This window comes from Callorhinus ursinus, unplaced genomic scaffold (genome assembly GCF_003265705.2).
Source record: "Callorhinus ursinus isolate GAN/ISIS: 27379988/994484 unplaced genomic scaffold, GSC_fseal_2.0 scaffold22, whole genome shotgun sequence".
Classification (NCBI taxonomy): Eukaryota; Metazoa; Chordata; class Mammalia; order Carnivora; family Otariidae; genus Callorhinus; species Callorhinus ursinus.
Window position 1 is genome coordinate 18,476,319 of NW_027397084.1, and position 21,000 is coordinate 18,497,318.

A 21,000-nucleotide genomic window follows, 5' to 3' on the forward strand; every position below is an offset into this window, starting at 1 on the left:
TAATTGTAATTATGTATATACATAATCATCAAATCCTTTTATATTTTATTTATGTATCAGAGAAGGAAAAAATACATTCTAATGAGTTAAAATGTAGGTAGCACTTTTCCAGGATATTTCTTAATATGCTTTCTTAGCCTTCATTCACAAGCTGCCTTATGATCGTTGCTATAGCTTTAAAGCTCCTATATTACTATTTGCTTCATGTTTCTTTAAAACAATTCAGGAACAACACTGCTACCCACTCTTAAATTTTGTTCTGAGCAAAAAACCTCATGAAGTCGCAAGTTTGGTTGTAGGCTATATCAAAACACAACCAAAATACATTTAGAATGAAAACAAATAAAAATTTGTCCACACTGCCCTCAAATTATCCCACACATGGGGAAACAGAGAGGCAATCTTGTATATGAATTAATTAAGAGCAAAGAGTTTGGAGTTAACAGCCCAAGTTTAAACTTGGACCCTAATGCTTAGCTGTGCTTCTCTATTCCTGTTTCCTCATTAGTTAAATAGTGATAATAAAATTATCTACTGTACAGGGCTCTTCTGAGAATTAAGAGAGAATTAAGATAACATGTAAAAAAATTCAGGGTAGTTTCACACAGTGCATGATACAAATATTTTGTGTTTTTTTTTTTTTTGCTAATTTTTACTATATATGAAATAATCTTGGGTGTTTGTATCCCCTTTTTTTCTGTGCAAGCGTTGCTTCAATATTAGCTGTTAGGTTGAGACTGAAGCCCAGATTATTTGATCCAAATCCAAGCCCCCAACAGAGTTGCTAAAGCTTCTAAATAAGTCTAAATCACTTTCCTGAGCAGTTTATTTCCTGGGAGAGTCTAACTTATTGTTCTGAGCATACATTAATCAATTCAAACTTCAATTCAAATATTTACTGAGTGGCTACTGTGCACAACCCAGAAGATATTAAAGGGATATACAAAGATGAGTCAGGCAGAGCTCTTCCTTGGGAGAGTTAATAACATCCACACAATTAACAAGTGACAGGAGCCACGGGAGAGGTTCACACTCCAGGACACTGCCTCTGGAGTTCTGTGAGATGTGAGGTGATTCCTAGCTTAGGGGATCTGAAAATATCAGATCAGAAAACTTTAAGGTGCCAGAGACTCTGCAAAACACTTCAAGTGCATTGCTTCATTGACTTCTGACCACATGCCTCTAAGTTTTCCCATTTTGCAAAAGCAGTAACTGAAGTGTAAATAATGAAGTGAAGTTTGGTCCCAGGTCCAACACTACAGCATGTTATTACATTTATGTTATTTAATATCTGTTAGGAAAAGAAAAACAAAATGTTGTATGTGAGGCTTGGAATTACTGTTTCAGTTGTGTTCCATCCCACTGCTGGCTTGTCATCTGAATGCTATTTACTCTAGTAATTTAGTTCTTTAGAAAATTAAAAGGCATATTGGTGTCCCATGAGAGTTGGCACAGCTTCCAAAATTACTTAGCCTCTTCCCCCTGAAGCAGCTTGTACATTAGGAGAATGAATTTAATTAAATGTAGAATAATTATATTTCTGAATATTTAAATCATAATTCAAAACAACCAAAATGAATATTCTTATTCTAAGCTTAAATAATACACTTTAAATTTTACATTTCCCCAGTCTTTTAAATGCTGACCCTTTGTACATCTTCATCAGTTGGACAATTTCACTTGATTGGGGAAGAGATGTTTCTGCATAGGCTTTAGGTTCTGGTGTAGAGATGACACAATTACCCAGTGTTTGCCAAACACATGCAGTTTTGAAGTAACGTGAGACATTGTTATACAGAATGATTTTGGGGGATGGAATTTTCTCCATATTGTCAAAATTTGTTCCAACATAATCTCCTTTTTTCCTCTCCTATTGTAACTACAGCTTCTGTGGCCCTGAGCAGAGTCAGGTGAGCTGTGGAAAATCTGTCAGATGAACAAACTTAATTAGCCCAGAATAGTTCTTCAGCATTCCTAAGTCCAAGCCCTAAAGACAGATATGATTAAAGTCTATAAAAAATAAAAATGTACTTAAAATGCTATTTTGAGGCTCATTAAACTTGAATTAGTCAACATCTATTTCTTGGGGCAGAATCAATTTGTATTTATTCGATGGTTCTCTTTGGCCAATTAATATTTGGGTGATCACATTAAATAACTTGAATCAAAGCAAAATAATTGAAATACATATTGAAAAAAGTACATTTAAAAATGAGATTGAAAATAATTAGAATTCAGAATAATATATTAATTGTTGATGACTTTTTTTCCCCAGGGAGAATATCGTATATATTGAATAAAGTAAAAAAAAAAAAAAGAAAAAGAAATAAAAAAAAAAAAAACCCTGTGCATGGGTGGCCATTTTTGCTTCTAGCTTAAAGAGGCCACAATTAAACTCTATCTGCCAAATAAATTAAGGTGATATGGAACAAGTGACACTTTCATTTTTCACCTAAAAGGGGTCCAAAAAAATGCCTATTCTTTGTCATCAGGCAACTTCTCTAGAATATCTCTTCAAGATTCTGGCAGAAATGTATAGAATGTTCCTAAACTCTCAGACATATCTGAGCAATTTGTCCTGTTTCGAATTTCATAGTAGCGAATGAAGGGATGTGCTTGAATCAAATTGTGAAAGCTTGTTGGGAAGGGAAATGAAGTTGTTCAGGGCTAAGTGTTTTGATTCTTGTTATATAGTAGTGAGATCAGCAAACTTTTTCCAAAAGGGGACAGAGAGTAAACAGTTTAGACATTGACAGACATCTGATTTCTGTAATTGAGACTCTGCTCCTGTTGTGTGCAAACAACCCTAGACAATAACACAGAAAAGTGGGTGTGGCTGTGCTCCAATAAAACTTGACTTTGAAAGTTGTGGCAGGTCAGATTTGGCTGCGATCTGCTGACCCCTGATATAGGGTAACGTCAAGACTGATGAGACAACTTGGTCAAGGAGGAATAGTTCCCATCAGTTTTTCAGGTGAAGCTGTTTTACAGTTACAGGTGAAACTGTTCTTTACAGTTTAATTTCATGTATATAAAGCTGTGAATGAAGGAATTGGTAGAAATTTCTGATGGGATCCTCAGAAGGGTTTTTGCTGACCAGAAGAGAAGCATCTTATCTGTCACTGGATAAAGATGCTGATCTCCTTATTGAACATCCTGTCTATAATAAATTCTTTATTACCCTTTAGAAAAGCTAAATTTGTTTGATTTCTCCAGGTGGTGTCTATTGTTGGTCCCTCTGTCATCTGTATCTTCCATAGACATTTGTACATTAGTACTTGCAAATGGATAGAAACTGTTTAGTCAGCTTCTCCATGTCTCTTTCACCAGAGGGTGCCAATCACTTATGATGCTTCAGAGCTCTACCTTGTAGGTTGAATCTGTTTCTAAGAGGTAAAGCTTGGTGGACAACATGGTATTAAACTGCATCAAAAAAGAGAGCAATTTCCATAAATTACTGAAGAAGTGCTCTGGTATAAATATCAGGCATGCAATTCCTTCCCATGAGTGAAGTTTGAGCAGCACCAAGTAGGGCCTTCTAGTCCAGGATTATCCAATATCCATTGCCAAACTACCAACTCTCAGATCTCAGGATAAAGAAGAGCTTTCCTATTATTTCTATGTTAGCTATGCAGGGAATTGCTGTACTTTAGCTGGAATATTATAACTTGGCTCTCACTCTCCAGGGTCTATTTCACAAACCAAATAATAATGGTATATGGTATATATCCATGCAGATAAAAATAATCTGGGGTCATATTGAGTTGAGACAGTATCCAAAGTAAGCCATGAATTTGATGACAGGAAATGGAAAGTGAAGAAATTCAAAGCTGAGAGTAGGCAAAGTGATGAAAACTGGCATTTGTCTATTAATCAATGTTGGGAAACCATTAACCTAAATCTGAACACTATTCTGATATTTGAATCACTCTGGTAAACTCCCTGCAGAGTTATTTGCTGGCATACGCTTGAATTTCTCCAGTTATGGAAAATTTTCTAGCACTTGAAATATCTCACTTGTTCTTTGATTCTAGGAGCGTTTCTACTTTGCACTGAAATCGATCTTCCTATAACCACACCATTAGTCCTTATCTTAGTCTGTTGGGCTTTCCATTACAAAATACCAAAGCTAAAATACTAGTTGGCTTGAATAACAGAAATTTATTTTCTCACAGCTTTAGAAGCTAATTAAGTCCAAGATCAAATTGCTAACCAATTCAGTTCCTGGTGAGAGCTCTCTTCTTGGCCTTCAGAGGGTGACCTTATTACTATATCCTCAAATGGGAGAAAGAGCTCTGAGCTCTTTTTATAAGGGCACCAGCCTATTGAAACACGGTTCCATCCTTATGACTTCTTTTAACCTTTTTTTTTTAAAGATTTATTATTTGAGAGAGAGAGAGAGCACAAGCAGGGGAAGCAGCAGAGGGAGAGGGAGAAGCAGGCTCTCCGCTGAGCAGGGAGCCCGAAGCGGGGCTTGATCCCAGGACCCTGGGATCATGACCTGAGCCAAAGGCAGACGCTTAACTGACTGGGCCACCCAGGTGCCCCAACTTCTTTTAACCTTTATCCTCCTGAAAGGCTCTATCTCCAAATACAGTTACACTGAGGGTTAAAGCTTCCATACATGAACTTCAGGGAGGAACACATTCAGTCCATAACAGTCTTCATTCTGTTTCATATTACCACATAAAATAAGTTTCATCTCTTTTCCATACACCGACTCTACCAATATCTGAAAACATTTTTTGAATCTTCTGTAGCTTCACTAACTTTTCTAAAATGACTTCTAGTCTTATCAGTATTTTGAACCATTCTCTGAATATGGGCCAAAAGATCATTATCACTCTTATAAAAGGGGTAACCAGAACATTAATAACATAAGCACATTTAATTAGTCTCAGCAAGAATTTTTATTCTCATTATCTAATTCCTACTTATATATCTCTTACAATCTAAGAATAGATTTTTCCAGTTACACCTTAGCTACATCATATTATTGACTTTACTGTGCTTTCTTTCAACTAGAATAACAGCTTTTTTTCAAATATGTGTATGACCTCTAAACATATTCTCCTATATCTTTATTCTTGTATTAGTTTCTTTGACTCAATTTTAGAGCCCTGTATTGATGATGATGACATCAATGAAGATGATAATAATAATGATAATGATCTTAATGTTGACAAAAAAGGAAAAGGAGATGAGCGTCACTTGAGTGTTTGTTATGTGCCAAACACTGTGATGAAAGTCTTATATGCATTAGACTATTTAATCCATAGACTCTTATGATTGTAGGTATTATTTTTTTTTAAAGATTTTATTTATTTATTTGAGAGAGAGAGAGAATGAGAGATAGAGAGCACGAGCGGAAAGAGGGTCAGAGGGAGAAGCAGACTCCCTGCCGAGCAGGGAGCCCGATGTGGGACTCGATCCCGGGACTCCAGGATCATGACCTGAGCTGAAGGCAGTTGCCTAACCAACTGAGCCACCCAGGCGCCCGATTGTAGGTATTATTATTCCAAAACGGTAAATGAGGAAATAAACCTTTACAAGAAATAAATCTTCGGGGCACCTAGGTGGCTCAAGTGTCTGCCTTCGGCTCAGGTCATGATCCTGGAGTCCTGGGATCGAAACCCGCATCGGGCTCCCTGCTCAGGAGGGAGTCTGCTTCTCCCTCTGACCCTCCCCCCTCTCATGCTCTGTGTCTCTCTCTCTCTGTCTCAAATAAATAAATAAAATCTTAAAAAAAAAAAGTACATCTTCAATCTGTCTTTCACAACTACCGGGTTCCATAATTTTGACCAATCTGTAACAATTCTAACCATATATTTTTTTATACATGCTGACAATGTTGGGGCATTGGAAAGAGCAAACTACACCCCTAAACTAGAGATAAGAACATGAGCCATTACTTAAGATATTCTATACTACCTGAAAAGTTATCTAGCACTTCTTCCTGAACAGTGCCATGTTGTTTTGACCTACCTCCTGGGTCAGAATTTCTTTCTTTCTTTCTTTTTTTTTTTTTTTAAGATTTTACTTATTTATTTGAGAGAGAAAGAGAGAGAGCACAAGCGGGGGTAGAGGCAGAGAGAGAGGGAGAAGCAGACTTCCTGCTGAGCAGGGAGCCCGATGCGGGGCTCGATCCTAGGACCCTGGGATCATGACCTGAGCCGAAGGCAGACGCTTAACCAAATGAGCCACCCAGGTGCCCGGGTCAGAATTTCTTGGGGCACTGTAAGTTGGAACTATTCCTGACCTAGTGGTAACTGTGATATTTTCTTTAGTTGTGAATACATACTTTTGTCAGGTTAGAGTTTTTAGAAATTCAACTATGAGATAGTAGTGCCAGCTTTCAGGCAGCTAAGGATGAAACTTTGGATGGAAAATTATTTTCTTTTTTACTTGTTTTACTACAAAATACATACAGCATAGTTATAAAAGCACCACTCTATTTCTATATGTAATAGGCCTGCAGAATGCCAAATGGAAAACCAATATTCCTATTACTATATGAAATGTACTACAGCTAGGTTAGTGAATGCCAAAGAAAGTATTTCTTAAAGGAGGGAAGATTTTAAGGACTTCATTTTCAATGCATATGTTATCCCATTCCTATGCCTTGTGGGCTCTCAGATGTACAACAAACAAAAGAAGGAGGCTTAGCTGATCTAGCCCTTTGCAGCAAAGGGACTCAGAAATCTTTTATCTTGAAAACCTAGGAGTAACTCAGAAAGGGAAAATCAATCTCAGGCGAAACCAAATATGCTCTAAGTAAGTGTTTTGGACACAATACATCCAAAAAGTGATCCTTTCTGGAAAATGTGCTAAAGAATATAGAACTACAATATATTCCTACTATCATAATACTGAATTAAGAACTATAAAGGTACATTTTTTTAAGAAAACCAATTTTATGATTTACTCAGAAAACATGTTCTTTGTACCTACTATGTGCTAGGACCTAAGACCCTGAAGATAAAAAATACAAATTAAATGTAATGAGTATTTTCCAAAAGACCTTAACATATAGGGGAGGACACAGATACAGAACTTACTAAAGAGAATGTGTAGACTGTAATAAGGGAAAGATGGTTTCTCCTTATGGGTCCAAAAGAAGTATTCACAAAGTAGCTAAATTTGAATAAATTAGATAATAATATAATCTACATTATATATATGTATATATATCATTTTTAATGGAGTATTAAAAATTTTAGTCCATATTGTCTCTTTTTTATAATTTTAATTACATTTACTAAATATTTTCCTACAATAAAAGCGATGGCCTCTCAAAACATCTTTCCACAAATCTAACATAAATAAAACTTCTCTTGGGTTTGAGGGAAATGTAATCAGAAAAGTACTGCTTCAATAATTACATTTTTTTCCTCTTTAAAGCTGCTTATATCTTTAATTGTTTTGAGTGCCAGAGCTTTTTACTTATCCCTCCCCTTCTTAACTCAATGGCAGCTATAATTTTAAACATAAGATGGACTCATGCATGAAAATAACATTTACAAATAGCCAATTATGTCCCTCCAAGTATTTTCTCAGAAATGGCTTTGCTTTCTTACCCCTGGAATAAGTTGATTATTATCTAGCTGTTAGTTGTAAGTTATTTAGTAGGGTTTTTTTCAGGATCATTTTTTTATTACCTCTATTTGGGACTGTTTGAACACTCAACTTAGAGTGATGATATCAAATAGATGGAGGAACCCGTCAACAATTTGTTGCCAGAGTTAGCGCTGCCTTTTATTGCCTGGTAATTTTATATAAAAGCTTCAACTTCAACATCTGCAACATCAACTGCTGGCCTTCAGATGATGACCACGAATGACAACAGGGGAGATATATAAATGCAGTTTGCATTACCAACAAGATCTATACTGAAAATCACTAAACATGAATATAGGAACACAGCCCTAGTTCGAATTCCAAATTAATTTGAGTAGAAATTCATGAAATAATGTATAAGCCATAAGACTATATTTTCCATAGTCATAATAGTTATTTGAGTGACAAAAGACAGTCAAAATAGTTTTTCCTATTCATGTGGAAGACTTCCTGGTACTCTGACAAGACCATTTCAAAGCGAGCACATCAAAGCAATATATTTATAAATTGTATCAAAATTTCACAGTAAACATAAAAAGTATTTCCTTGCAATATTATTTCAGAATATAAAACCAAATTCCTGATGTTTAATACCTTATGTTAAAAGATTATAGAAAAGATGGTGATTATTAGAACAGACCAAGAGTGAACCAGAAACTGACTATTCCTGAGCTTTTGTTGTTTTGAGGGAGGAAGGAAGGAATGGGAGGGCCTAACTGTCCTGATAAAACTATATAATAATAGGAAATAACATCTTTTACTTGCATTTTCACTGTAACAGCAGTGTCATAAGTAGGGTTATCATTGTGAAACTATTCTGAGACTTCATGAGTTTTCCCAGGGGCCTCATTTAAGCCGTCAAAATTCAAACCATTACCTTTTAAAGGACCTATGATGTCACCATCCTTCTGGACTTTCTTTCCTTCATTGTTTAACTATCTAACTCTGCCATACTCTCATATACCTCTGGCTCTGCATGTGGTTAAATTGTTTTCAATGTCAACTTAATCAACACTGAGAAATCTCCCATTTTTTGCTAGATATGCAGTTTTTTCTTTTATAAACAATTTGCATTGAATTTTCCTTGTGTTTTAACATTTGACAATTGCCAAAGAGACGGTGGGCTTTCCCTCTGATGTTGATGTAATAGGTCTAGCCACACGCTGATGGTAGGCCGAGAGGGATGCTTCTGTGGGCGGGATTTGAAAGTGGCCACTTCATTAGTGAATGTTTTCATGTCCTGATGACTTGTCTTCCCTGTGTAACCTACCAACCAGCTGTGATTCACACAAACTATTTAGTAAATCTTGTTTAGTTTCTTTGTTTTCAAATGGAGATTATAATAGTTCCTACTTCCTGGGGTTGTGATGAGGAAACTATTTTCTGTAAAGTTCTTAGCAGACTGGCTCAGAGCAAGTGTTCAATACACATTGGCTATTGCTTCATGGGAAGCTACTCGAAATCATAATCATTCTGTCAATGGTAGCTAGGACAAGAGAAGCACAGTTTATTAATAAGGTCTTAGACTAACTACATCTAAAATTAAACTAAGCATCCTTTCTTGTTTTTTTTTAATTTTATCCTATCACAGCTACATATCCCAAAAAATGTAAATAACTCCACAATAATATTAAAACATTAAGAGTAAGGTATGTCATTACTGAAAATTTCTAAAACACCAAAGGAAGGCAGGATAAGGGTAGTTGTATAGCAAGATATCCTAAAAAGTATCTTTAAATATCCTTCCTTCTTCATAAAGCCTACCTTTGTAGTAGCTGGTCCAAAGCTCCTCTCTTGCTCTTTACCCCAACCTCTCTCTTCATTTTTCTGACTCACACTATGCACCCCTTACTTACCCTCTTTCTTCAGCATTCCAGATTTTTCCTTTTATAATCATCTCCCTCTTCTTTCATACCCACTTAAACTTAACCTCCAGGCTTTTTCCTGTTTTCTTCACTATTCATATCTTCCCAACTAAGATCTAGGGACTAAGCAAATCAATCAGGAATCCTCCATAAACACCAAGATTTTTCTTGGTCACAGTTGACTTTGGTTCTGCTCTTGGGTGTCATTAGTAGTTGTCTGAACGTGGTTCAGTCATTTTACTCTCTGTTTTTTCACATATAGGAGAGATTTAAGCTCTGATTGCTAAGCTACCTTTCAATTAAAATTTTGTATGAGTTTCTAATTATTATAAACTCCAAATTTAAGAACACTATAAATATGACATACATGGAAAATAAAAATACATTATTTTATTATTGATAATAAATTAATTCTTTTGCAAAGAAGATTCTTGTTTAATCACAGAAGGATACAAACATGGTGCTCTATACAAGTGTTTTCTTCCCTACTAATGGCAAATGAATCTACTTTCCCCAAAATAACATGCTTTAAGGCTTCTTTATCTTCAAAATGTATCTGATTTTGAAAAATGATTCTAATTAATCCAAATGAAGTGGTCTTTGGAATTTTTATTAAAAAATAATTTTACATTAAAGAAACCAATTAATAAAAGATGACTATTTTAAATGGTATTTTTATTTTTCTCATTATTTTTTGTTCTTTTTACTATTTAAGGATCATTCAAGTGTTTGTATTTAAGTTATTTAAATTTCCAGACATAAAGTCAACCATTCAGAAAAACCTCAAGTAAAAATAAACATGATAGTGAAATCAGGAAGCCATGAAAACAATCAAGGAAACACAAGAATAAAAGCAGAACAAAAAGTAAAGACACAGAAGAAAAAAAAATTCTTTTCAGTTGGCCTACTAAGGAATGCTAGCAAGGACACAGGAAGAATGAGTGGTGGCAGGAGAATGAAAGAAAAGAGCAGGAATGTAGGCGAAAAAAGGCACAAGAGGAGAAGGGAAGTGAATGTTAGACTGCAGAAATAATTAGAAATGGTAACATGTGGGCAACACACCTCTCTGGAGTGTGAAGTAATGACAAGAGAGAATGGAGAGAACGCTTAAAGAGGACAGAGAAATATCACCTAGAACATCACTATAGGGCTCAGTATACCCCAGTCCCTCCACTGTGCTCAGGCATGCCGCAGAAGTCCAGGCAGCTCAGGCCACCTTGAAGGGGATCAGACACTGAATGAGTGCAGCTTGTGGGCACTCATAGGAAAGTCACAACCTGCAGCTTTTGACGTCCTGTACTTGGCATGCGCCACACAAACAACAGAACAATTAGTATATAATCTACAGAGGCACTACTAGAATATACTTCAAAGAATTATATTGTCTGTAGTGCACTCTGTAAATATGTAAGTATAAATATGTAATGTATGAAATGGGTATGAATTACTTTTAATATACACCTCAGGGGTATTTGGTTAATATGTTTAAGTATTTGTGGTAGATCACATTCCTGTTTGCAATCTTATCTCTATTATACATTTTCTTTTTCAGCATGAACTTACCATTTCTCTACCAAGAAATGGAGTCTATTTCTTCTCAACCTTGGATATCAGCTGACCTGGCATTGTGAAAGCAACAGAAGTGATATCTCAGAAGCCTAGAAATTAAGAAGGCCTAGCAGCTTCTGTTTTTGTGCTCTGAAGAAAGCCAATCACCACATAGGTAGTCTAAGTATCCTGAGATGGCCACAGGGTATGGGAAAAAACCCACACCAGTCATATGGAGAGGCAATAGGCAGAGAGAAAGAGAGGGAAAAAAAAAAAAAAAAAAAAAAAAAACAGAGAGAGAGAAGGGGAAAAAAAAAAAAAGAATGAGAGAGGCCCAGCCAGCATTCTATTTTTCCAATTATCTTGACTGAGACATAAGACATGTGAATGAAACAGTCATTTTGGACATTCCAGCCCCAGAAGTTTCCAAGTGGAATAAAAAATAAGCTCTCCTCACTGGACCCTTCAATATTGCAAAGTTGTGAGCAAATAAGTGATACCTGGTGTTTTCAGGACTAAATTTTTAATAATTTATTATGAAGCATTAGGTAAATGAAACAATCGGTAATCAGCACTTGAAAGTTGGTTACTTAACACTTCAGATGTCCTTATCAAAATACAAAAAATATATTTTGTTAATTAATATATGGAATGTTAGATCTAATATGTATTAAAGAAATGAGTACTATGGTCATTTAGAAAGTTTTCATAACTAAGTATAAGAACAGAGCCAACACAGAATGACATTAGGCATGCAGCCTTATTTGTCATTTCTTTTTCACTTTACAGAAGTATGTTTTTCTTCACCTTACTGTATCATGAAGCTGTTTGCTGTTGCTGCCATCAAAATGTCATGCATTAGCTTTAAAATTAGTCTTTTATGCAAAACATGACTTACAGGGGCCAAGGACATATGAGATTTACCCAGGCTAAAAGATATGGTGGTACAATTTTTTACACTTCATGGCAGATTTAACAAAATTTAATCTAGGCTTGTTTATTTTGTAACATACCCTTCTTGGTGAGGTTGTGGGGAAGGGGACATAAAGATACTACCCACCTCTAATTACCATATTCTATAGATACTTACAAAAAAACCCTGACAATGACCCAAGAGCCAAATTGGCTCTAGTCAGTTTATGAAATCAGGAAATTCTGGCCAATGCAGTAAGTATAGGAAGTGGCAAAAGAGAAGACTGATTATTGTAGATATCTTTCTCTACTTTGTATTACCAGGTTTCTTGAGAAGACGAAGGAGAACAGACAAAAGATATATTTAAAAGTTTAAAAAATGATACATTTTGTACAAGCCTCCAGAATAAATGATCTCAAATACCAGAAATTATAACTGGTTAAAGCATTTTCAGCATGAAGCTATCCCCCTGTCAGTAACTGTATGTTCTTTCATGTTTACTAGTAACCCTCATGCGAATTTAATTCTATTCTCCTCAAATTAATACAATCCAAAAGTAAAGTTAAATTCAGTATCTTTCTACTCAGTAAACATGTGTGAGTCCCTGTAGAGCGAGATATAAGCAGTGAATATTAAAATGCAAATAAACAAGAGAAGTATGTAACATACTTTCAAAAAGTATGTACCATAGAGAAAGAAGATAAAAGACAAAGTCATAACTGCAGTAAAAACAAGATGAGAAATGCTAGAACAGATATAAATACAGGTTGCTATGGAATTGGGAAATTAACTCAGACTTCACTGTCAGGGAAAGCTGCCTTAGAAACTAGAGGACAGTACAACAGGAGCTCACTGGGTACAGACAATTAGGGGGGGTCTTCCAGGCAGAGTTAGAGACCTACAACAAAAGCACAGGGCAAATGGGCTCTTGATGCAACTACATGGAACCACAGTCCTGTGGATGAATATGAAACCTCAGGCAAATGGGGGTCTCAGGATAAAGTCTGTATTTACAAACCAGTAAGAAAGGAGCCTGAAGAATTTGAAACAAGTCAATGGTACGATATCTTAGAAACACTCCTCTGTCAGCCCTGTGGAGACATACTAAGAATGCCAATGATTTCTAGAAAGACGTGGGGAACTTGAGCCACTTTGTTTTCTCAAAGGTGGTTTTAGAATTCTGGACTCTCTTTGGGTAATCTCATTCCCTCTCATTGCTTCAATTATAGCACAAAACCAGTCAGATCTCACTTTGGAGCTTCATCCATTGTCTCATGGAAATCTTGACCTGATACTCCCTTGAGGCATTTTAGAGTTCATAGGTACAAAAGTGAATTTATCATCTTTCCCTTCGACTTGCTTGACTTCCAGTATTTTCTACCTCAGGGTTGTTTTTCTCAGCTACCTAATCAGCTCAGAATAGAAACTGGGCTGTTGTCCTTGACTTTACACACTACTTCAACTTAAATCTAATTGTTACCTGTCTTATTGATTTTAATCCAAATAGTTACAAAATCTGTTTCCTCCTCTCTCTCATTTCCCTGTTCAAATTGAGACTTTTTTTTCTCTAAACTATTTGGCTCTCTCCTACCTAAGCCACCATCCTCTGCTCTTCTCCCAAATGCACTCCCATAGAGCTGCTAATATAATTTATTTAAAACTTAAAAACTTAAAGTCTGATCCTGCTGGATGAATTCCAGCTACTTAAAATGACATCTACGGCTTTCCAAGACCTAGCTCCTGCCTCCTGTTCAGCTTCATCATTTACTCTCTCCTAACATACTGTATATTTTGAGAAAGCTGAATTGTTAGCACTTCTTCACTCATACCGTTTTTTTTTTCCTCCCCTTGTCTTTAATCACACTGTTTTTTTTTTTCTGTTGGTCTGTACTCATCAGTTCTCTCTTTTCCAGGTGGTCACTGCCATCTTTTCAGACTCAATTCACCTGTTATGACCCCAGCTGGGTTACATCTCCTTGTCCCTTTGTATATCCAAATCCTCAAGATGCACTGCTTTTGGGACAGTTTATTAGAATGTTATCTCTCCTTCAGTTGTCCAAACTCAAAGGAACAGGGCCTTTTGTACATGTTGCGTTCTTAGTGTATGCACATCATTTGACAAAGAGTAAAAGCACAACAAACATTTGCTGAAGAATGAATGAACAAATAGTGCCACATCCAAAGGCCAGACAAATGCAATGTAAAGTAGCTTATCATAATGCTGAGTAGTTTTCTTGTAGAGCTGCTCTGTTCAATGCCACATGCAGCTATATCACTTGAAATGTGGCTAGCCTGAACTGAGATGTAAGAAACACTAAATTTCAAAGATTTATTATAAAGAAAAAGCATGAAATGTATCCTATTGTTTTCATGTGGATTACATTTTGAAATGACATACTGGGTTACATAAAATGGATTATTAGAATTAATTTTGCTTGCTTCTTTTCGCTTCTTCAATGAGGCTATGAGGAAACTTAAAATTATAAATTTAAAGTTGCATTGGAAAGAATTAAATGTAGACTGTTTGAAATATTCCTTCAGTGACTTTCTAGATGGAGGCTGAACATGACTGTTCCATAGTGACTGGTTTTGCTTGGATAATGCTTGTCAAAGAGAATCTTAGCTGGTGCCAATGAATTTAACACTGAGAGGATTATTTGTTTCTTTTGGTTTTTGTAAGAGATATGTTGATGTAGTTTTTACTGAGGTGATTATTCATAGCAAAGATGATGTTTTAGCATTTCATTTGCCTAGTCTCTAGCACAGTGGTATCACACATTTCATGTTCCAGAAATGGGTGATAGATGAATGAATGTCCTTTGTCAGGTAAAATAAGGGCAGGTTGACTGCTCATACACATATGGATTTTACACATTCCATATGGAATAAGCTATTTGAAGATTTAAAAATATGTTTTCTAGTTTAAAATTTAGCATTTTCAGAATACTATCATTTGATGATGCTATTAGCTGATATTCCTCAAAATAAAGAATATGGTGAAGTAATTTTCAGAAATGCTACATTCTGTATCCTTCTGCTTAAAGATTAAAACAAACATTAGCATAATAAAGAATGAGCAGTTTTTCAGAGAAAAAGCAAAACAAAATAGCCTGTGTAAACATGTTTAACTCAGTATTTCAAACTTTTCACTAGTTTTCATCTGCAAGTCTTTTTTTAAAATCATTCAAAAACAATTTTATCTCTTCTTACAGAGGGGCATCTAATCAGCAGGCAAGTATAGGCAACCTCATTTTATTGTGTTTCACTTTATTGCACTTTGCAAATATTGTGTTTTTTATAAATTGAAGGTTTATGGCAACTCTGAATCAAGGAAGTCTATCAGCACCATTTTTCCCAGTAGCATTTGCTCACTTCATGTCTCTGTGTCACACTGTGGTAATTCTTGCAATATTTCAAACATTTTCATTATTATTAAATTTATCAGGGTGATCTGTGATTAGTGACTATGACTTGCTGGGGGCTCAGATGATGGTTAGCATAAAGACACATACACTGTTCTTTTAAACATAATGCTATTGCACATTTAATAGACTATAGTATAGAGTAAACATAACTTTTATATGAGCTGAAAAACAAAACATTAATCTGACTCACTTTATTGTGGTATTTGTTTTATTGTGATGGTCTGGAACTGGACCTGCAATATCTCCAAGGTATATAATTATTTATTTCTCCTGAATGGTCCCTTCCTATGTTTATTTAGTAATAAACCATACATACCCTTACTCAAAAAGAGTGATTCATTTTCGTTGCCAAGAAAACACTGACCCCAAGAAGATACAGAAAGGTTTTGTGAATATTTTCATTAGTACATAAGATCCACAAATACAGAACTTTATCTGATTACTCAACAGTGAATCCCCAGCAAAACACAATGCCTAACACACAGTAGATATTCTCTAGATGGATGGATGGGTAGATGGATGGATGGATGAATGGATGGGTGGATAGATACATATAATTAGATAGGCTTTCTTTGGATAAATAAATGAATACATTTTTGCTCTAATTCTCCTTGCTATCACCTCATTTAAAACATACTGGTGAATTAAGATGATTTTCAAGATATAAATTGACTTAAAAGGAGGTCCCAGAAGATAGTTGAACTCAAAAAACACACATTATGCCAGAATTTTTCATTCATTAATAATATAAAATGTTTCTTGAATTTTGTTTGAAATAGACATTGCATTAAAAGTCAGGTATTAAAACAAACGAAGAACAATGTGGGCTGGTAAAATGTGTCTGATACTGTTACTTGTAGTAAAGGAGCATAACATGTTTTAAAAGCATGAGTTTAAATTTTGGCCTTACCACTCAATAGCTATGTAACCAAAATCAGGCCATCAACTGCTGCATGCCTCAATTTCTTCATCTGTAAAATGGAATTAGTAATATTATCTACTTCCAAGAGCTATTAAAAGTATGAAATGCGATAGCAAGTATGAACAGCTGTAGAGCACTGTACAAAGAGAAAGTACTCAGTAACTACTAACTACTGTGATAAAGACAATGGTTTTATAAAGAAGGATACTTTATACAGATATTTTTTGGGAAGAAAAATTTTCCAAAATGATCCTACTTCTACACATCCTTGAAATATCACACCAGGTTTCTTCTTTGTAGACCCAAATTCATGGTAAGTGAGATCACACAATATAGTGGATCTTGGAGCTGCAATACCTGGGTTCAAATACAATCATGATTCCACCACTCCCCAGTTGTGTGTCCTTGAGCAAGCTGATCAATCTCACTGTGCTTCAATTTCCTTAGCTGTAAAAGAAAGGTAAGTGTCTATTTACGAGGTTGTTATAAGGACCCAAAAAACTAATATTTGTAATGAACTCAGAGTATATCCTGGCCAAAAAAGAAAAAAGAGGAATACATGTTCCAGAATGTTCTCTTATGTGCTGAAGAAATGAGCAGATGAATGTTCCTTTAAGTTATATAGATGATATGATTCCTCATATCAGTGATAAAGACTAACAGATACGGTATTGGAGCCTGAGGAACAGTCAGCAGGCAAGAGTGACAGTGAAGAACAAGACTTTATGAAACTGCAGAAAATAATTTCTGCTTTTCTATTCTGGAAAGATAGATAAGTTACAGTGTTTTAAATGACAGGAAACTGCATTTTCACATTGATAACTTTTTAAAGTAATTGCTGCAAAAATAAAACATAGAGTGAATATAAGGAAAACAAAAAGGTAATTATATTTATACCAAGTACTTAAGAAATTATTTAGCATATGGACTGAAATGAAATATTTCATAACATGGACATCCATTTGTGCATCATAATCAATCTCAGAACTTTTATTTCCAGAGTAGAGTACATGGGACTAGACATAACTTCAAATAGAATTTCTTGTGTTTATTTAGCACAAGACAGAATTAAACTTTAATGTTGGAAAGAAACTCAAAATAAAGTAATAGCAAAGGATAACAGTTATTTAATGCACACTATGAAATACCTCAATCGTTCTTATTACAATCCTAGAATGGTGGCATCTCCATTCTGCAAATGAAGAAAAAGAATCCAAGAAGGGGTAAATGGCCTGCACAAGGTCCATGGTGAAGAATTGGGAGAGGTAGGATTCAGCTCCAGAGCTCCAATTCTTAATTCTGGAGCTCTATTACTTCTTCTGAATTAATACTTGTAGTAATGTCACTGATTTCTAAGAAAGCACTATCTTATGTCATGCAGAAAATGGAACGTGCCTCAAAGGCAATATATTCACAAAGTCTTAGCCCTAAAGGGTTGGTTCTTTTTTCTTTTTTAATTTTTTTATTGTTATGTTAATCGCCATACATTACATCATTAGTTTTTGATGTACTGTTCCATGATTCATTGTTTGTGCATAACACCGAGTGCTCCATGCAGAATGTGCCCTCTTTAATACCCATCAACAGGCTAACCCACCCCCCACCCCCCTCCCCTCTAGAACCCTCAGTTTGTTTTTCAGAATCCATTGTCTCTAATGATTCGTCTCCCTCTCCGACTTACTCCCCTTCATTCTTCCCTTCCTATCTTCTTTTTTTTTTTTAACATATTGCATTATTTGTTTCAGAAGTACAGATCTGTGATTCAACAGTCTTGTAAAATTCACAGCGCTCAACATAGCACATACTCTTCCCAATGTCTATCACCCAGCCACCCCATCCCTCCCACCCCCAACCACTTCAGCAACCCTCAGTTTGTTTCCTGAGATTAAGAATTCCTCATATCAGTGAGGTCATATGATACATGTCTTTCTCTGATTGACTTATTTCACTCAGCATAACACCCTCCAGTTCCCTCCACGTCGTTGCCAATGGCAAGATCTCATTCCTTTTGATGGCGGCATAATATTCCATTGTGTATATATACCACATCTTCTTTATCCATTCATCTGTCGATGGGCATCTTGGCTCTCTCCACAGTTTAGCTATTGTGGACATTGCTGCTATAAACATCGGGGTGCACGTACCCCTTTGCGTCCCTACATTTGTATCTTTGTGGTAAATACCCAGTAGTGAAATTGTTGATTGTATGGTAGCTCTATTTTCAACTGTTTGAGGAACCTCCATACTGTTTTCCAGAGCGGTTGCACCAGGTTGCATTCCCACCAACAGTGTAGGAGGGTTCCCCTTTTTCTGCATCCCCACCAACATCTGTCGTTTCCTCACTTGTTAATTTTAGCCATTCTGACTGGTGTGAGGTGGTTATCTCATTGAGGTTTTGATTTGGATTTCCCTGATGCTGAGCGATGTTGAGCACTTTTTCATGTGTCTGTTGGCCATTTGGATGTCTTCTTTGGAAAAATGTCTGTTCATGTGTTCTGCCCATTTCTTGATTGGATTATTTGTTCTTTGGGTGTTGAGTTTGACAAGTTCTTTATAGATTTTGGATACTAGCCCTTTATCTGATATGTCATTTGCAAATATTTTCTCCCACTCTGTCGGTTGTCTTTTGGTTTTGTGGACTGTTTCTTTTGCTGTGCAAAAACTTTTTATCTTGATGAAATCCCAATAGTTCATTTTTGCCCTGGCTTCCCTTGCCTTTGGCGAAGTTTCTAGGAAGAAGTTGCTGTGGCTGAGGTCGAAGAGTTTGCTGCCTGTGTTCTCCTTTAAGATTTTGATGGACTCCTGTCTCACGTTTAGGTCTTTCAACCATTTGGAGTCTATTTTTGTGTGTGGTGTAAGGAAATGGTCCAGTTTCATTCTTCTGCATGTGGCTGTCCAATTTTCCCAACACCATTTGTTGAAGAGACTGTCTTTTTGCCATTGGACATTCTTTCCTGCTTTGCCAAAGATAAATTGACCATAGAGTTGAAGGTCCATTTCTGGGCTCTCTATTCTGTTCCACTGATCCATGTGTCTGTTTTTGTGCCAGTACCATACTGTCTTGATGATGACAGCTTTGTAATAGAGCTGGAAGTCCGGAATTGTGATGCCGCCAGCTTTGCTTTTCTTTTTCAGTATTCCTCTGGCTATTCTGGGTCTCTTCTGGTTCCATACAAATTTTAAGATTATTTGTTCCATTTCTTTGAAAAAAGTGGATGGTATTTTGATGGGGATTGCATTGAATGTGTAGATTGCTCTAGGTAGCATTGACATCTTCACAATGTTTGTTCTTCCAATCCATGAGCATGGAACGTTTTTCCATTTCTTTGTGTCTTCTTCAATTTCTTTCATGAGTATTTTATAGTTTTCTGAGTACAGATCCTTTGCCTCTTTGGTTAAAATATTCCTAGATATCTATGGTTTTGGGTGCAATTGTGAATGGGATCGACTCCTTGATTTGTCTCTCTTCTGTCTTGTTGTTGGTGTATAGGAATGCCACTGATTTCTGTGCATTGATTTTATATCCTGCTGCTTGACTGAATTCCTGTATGAGTTCTAGCAGTTTTGGGGTGGAGTCTTTTGGGTTTTCCACATACAGTATCATATCATCTGCAAGGAGTGAGAGTTTGACTTCCTCTTTGCTGATTTGGATGCCTTTGATTCCTTTTTGTTGTCTGATTGCTGTGTCTAGGACTTCTAATACTATGTTTAATAGCAGTGGTGAGAGTGGACATCCCTGCCGCGTTCCCGACCTTAGGGGAAAAGCTCTCAGCTCTTCCCTATTGAGAATGATATTCGCTGTAGGTTTTTCGTAGATGTCTTTTATGATATCTATCCCTATATTCTGAAGAGTTTTGATCAAGAAAGGATGCTGTACTTTGTCAAATGCCTTTTCTGCATCTATTGAGAGGATCATATGATTCTTGTTCTTTCTTTTGTTAATGTGTTGTATCACATTGATTGATTTGTGGATGTTGAACCAACCTTGCAGCCCAGGGATAAATCCCACTTGGTCGTGGTGAATAATCCTTTTAATGTACTGTTGGATCCTATTGGCTAGTATTTTGGTGAGAATTTTTGCATCCATGTTCATCAAGGATATTGGTCTGTCATTCTCCTTTTTCATAGGGTCTTTGTCTGGTTTTGGGATCAAGGTAATGGTGGTCTCATAAAATGAGTTTGGAAGTTTTCCTTCCATTTCTATTTTTTGGAACAGTTTCAGAATAGGTATTAATTCTTCTTTAAATGTTTCATAGAATTCCCCTGGGAAGCCATTTGGCCCTGAGCTTTTGTTTCTTGGGAGATTTTTGATGACTGCTTCAATTTCCTCAGTAGTTATAGGTCTGTTCAGGTTTTCTATTTCTTCCTGGTTTAATTTTGGTAGTTGATAATCTCTATGAATGGACCCGTTTCTTCCAGGTTATCTAATTTGCTGGCATAGAGTTGCTCATAATATGTTCTTATAATTGTTTGTATTTCTTTGGTGTTGGTTGTGATCTCTCCTCTTTCATTCATGATTTCGTTGATTTGGGTCATTTCTCTTTTCTTTTTGATCAGTCTGGCCAGGGGTTTATCAATCTTGTTAATTCTTTCAAAGAACCAGCTCCTAGTTTCGTTGATCTGTTCTACTGTTCTTTTGGTTTCCAGTTCATTGCTTTCTGCTCTGATCTTTATGATTTCTCTTCTCCTGCTGGGTTTAGGCTTTATTTG